At 40.3% G+C, this 2,939-nt stretch overlaps 1 pseudogene; it reads left to right on the top strand.

The window, feature by feature from the left end:
* The first annotated feature begins 2,540 nt into the window (after nt 1–2,540).
* Nucleotides 2,541–2,656, top strand: LOC112479466 (annotated as a pseudogene).
* The last annotated feature ends 283 nt before the right edge of the window (nt 2,657–2,939 follow it).

Below are 2,939 nucleotides of genomic sequence, written 5' to 3'. Positions count from 1 at the left end.
CACACAGAATTGAGAAGTGTATAAAATGTACTAGTTGGAACAGTCAGGCAGAAAGGGCAGTGTGAAGGCACAGAGGGAAAAAGATGTGATGACATAAATCCTTTAAAATTCTTTGGAGATTCATGTCCTTCTAATCGTAAAGCTAAAGTGTGAATTCCTAAGGAGTCACTTAATAGTCATAGCCATTAAGAAATATTGCTGATTATTTTCATAAGTCCAATTCTAGTGCCTCTCGGCACATTGACTAGGTTTTTAAAACAAAGAGATAATCCTCTTACTGCACTTTGCACACTATCACACTGATATATAAATGCTTATGTAGATTTTTGAATGAATATGAAGTCTCATTAAAATTTTGTACAGGATCCATGATGTTGTGATAGATCTTTTTTTCCTGCGTGTTTCTGCATATCCTATATAATAAAACATTTTCATTGTACTTTGCAGTTTACAAGGAATATTTATGTTATCTCACGTGATCTTCAATTTTCCTTGAAAGGTAAATAGAATTAGATCAGGAAGCATGACTCTGACAGGGAAAGTGACTTATCTATTTCACAGTGATAATGCTTGGAACAGAAGGGATTTGAACCCTGGTTCTTACTTCTAAATCCAGAGTTTTTTCTATGTTCCTTCTAGATACCCAGCATTGGACTGGGCAAGAGGGGCAGAACATTGAATGAGACCTCAAGAAGCTTACAACATAATAGAAGGTTAGACAGCGAAGACAATATAAAGCAATTTGATGGAGGTACACAGGGTGTTATGGAAACTCTGCAGAAAGACTCATGCATCAAAATGACTGAGATTCAACTATGCAAAGAATAGGTGAAAAATGGCAAGAAATTCTAGGCAAAGGGAGAACACGAACAAAGGCACAGAGGCCTATATAGTTGGGGTGGTGTCAGGTGCGGCCTCTGTGCCATTAATTATTGCTGAAGCAGAAAGGATCAGGCATGGAGGGCTGATTGGTGAGGCTAAAAACACCTGCAGATGTTAGATCATGGAAGACCTTGTATAGGAAGAGCCTGGACATGTGCCTATAGATACCAGGAAATTATTTAAATGTATGGGCTTGGCCTGGTCAGATTCATATTTCATTATATTGTACCAAAGATATACCAGAAATAAACAAGGATGGGAGCAAGGAGTCCCGTATGAAGGTCACTGGAGCAATCCAGGAGACAGAGAGAGGTGAAGTTTAACTTAATTTGGCAGGATTTCACAATTGATATGATGTGGCTGGCAAAGGAGAAAAAGAAGTTGAGGGTGGCTTCTAAGTTTTAGCCTGGTGCCTAGGCAAAGATGGTTTAACTGAAGAATTCAAGAAGAGGAGCTGTTTTGGGGAAAAGGCTGGTTGGGGATCATGTTATGTTTGAGAGATTGGCTAGAGCCATCTAGAAGGTAGTCGACTTCCTGACTTAAGGGAGATATGAATGAAAGAGAGGTACTTTGCAGTTAGTGACTTGTAAGTGTTAACAGAGTCATGGAAATGAAAGAGCTCACTCAGAGACAGTGTGAAACAGTAGCCAATTCTGTTGAATTCCAATATGTAAAAGGAAGAGAAGTCTACAAAGAACCAGAGACAGAATTGCCAGCTACTATGAAAATCAGAAGAATAAGTGTCCCAGATACAAGGAAATCCAGAGTTCCAAGAAGGAAAAGAATGATTAACAATATCAAATACTAGAAAGTGGTTCGGTACAATAAGGACTGAAAAATATCCACGGGATTTGAAGATTAGGAAGTTACTGTTAGTTTTAGTGAACAGCTGCTTCAGTAGAATGCCTGGGGCAAGAAGCCAGACTGCGGCAAGTTGAGGAGTGAATGGGAGGTGGGAAACTGGAGGCAGTGAATGTAGGCAACTTTTTGAGATAGTTAGATAAGAGGCTACCCAGTTAGAGGTGAACATGAGATAAAGTTATGTTTGGTGTTTTGTTTGCTTTTGTTGTTGTTGTTTTTAAAAATGGAGAAAACTTGACTGTTTTCATATACTGAGGGAAAAGATTTCATAGAAGGAAATAGGTTTCATGGAGAGGTGATGACTGATAGAAAAAGATGCAGCAGGAAAAAGGAGAGGGTTGCATCAAGGATGCATATCCTCTGAGGTAGAGGAAAGAAGAGGCAATGAATTGTAGGCTGCTGGAAGTTGAGAGCAAGCAGTTGATACCAGAGGGATCAATTTTCTCAGTTGAGTACAAGACATGATATTCTGCTATGGATGCAGAGTGTAGGGTATGGAATTGTGTATGGAACTCGTGAGGAATGGTAAATGTTGAGAGCCGCTGAGAAGGAAAAGGTGATCAATCATGGACTCCAAAGAGGGAAAAGAAGAAATAAAGGCTGGGAGAGGAACAATTAATGAAGAGAAAATGGAAGGGCCAAGAACCTAGAGAAAGCAAAGGCATGAAGTTACTAGGAGGGAATTAAAGAGTTCAAAAGGGAAACTCTTGGACGTGGTTCCATAGTGTAACGTTTAGCACATCTGCTTTACACACAAAAGGTCCTGGGTCCGCACCCCAGTGGAGCCACGGTCCATGGTCTACGGCCATGCCACCCTGAACAAACCCAATGTCTGATCTCGGAAGCTAAGCAGGGTCGGGCCTGGTTAGTACTTGGATGGGAGACCACCTAGGAAGACCAGGTGCTGTAGGCATAAATAGGAATAATAAATAATAATAATAATAAAAAGGGAAACTCTTGTAGGAGATGGCCCTAGAGCATGTGACTGAAACTGAGGCAAAATGATGGTCTCCAGAAATAAAAAATTCCAGAATCATGAGACTTGGATGGTCCAATTCTTGTCAGTGAAACCTCCCAGAATGATGACAACGCGAGTTGAAATGGAGAGAAAGGTCATAAATCAGATGCCAAAATCTGCAATAAATGAACAGCAGTGACTGGGAAGCTAGGAGAAGACAATGATATAGAAGAGATAG

Source organism: Pteropus alecto, unplaced genomic scaffold (assembly GCF_000325575.1).
Source record: "Pteropus alecto unplaced genomic scaffold, ASM32557v1 scaffold114, whole genome shotgun sequence".
Lineage (NCBI taxonomy): Eukaryota > Metazoa > Chordata > Mammalia > Chiroptera > Pteropodidae > Pteropus > Pteropus alecto.
This window is presented reverse-complemented; position numbering and strand designations above follow the sequence as displayed.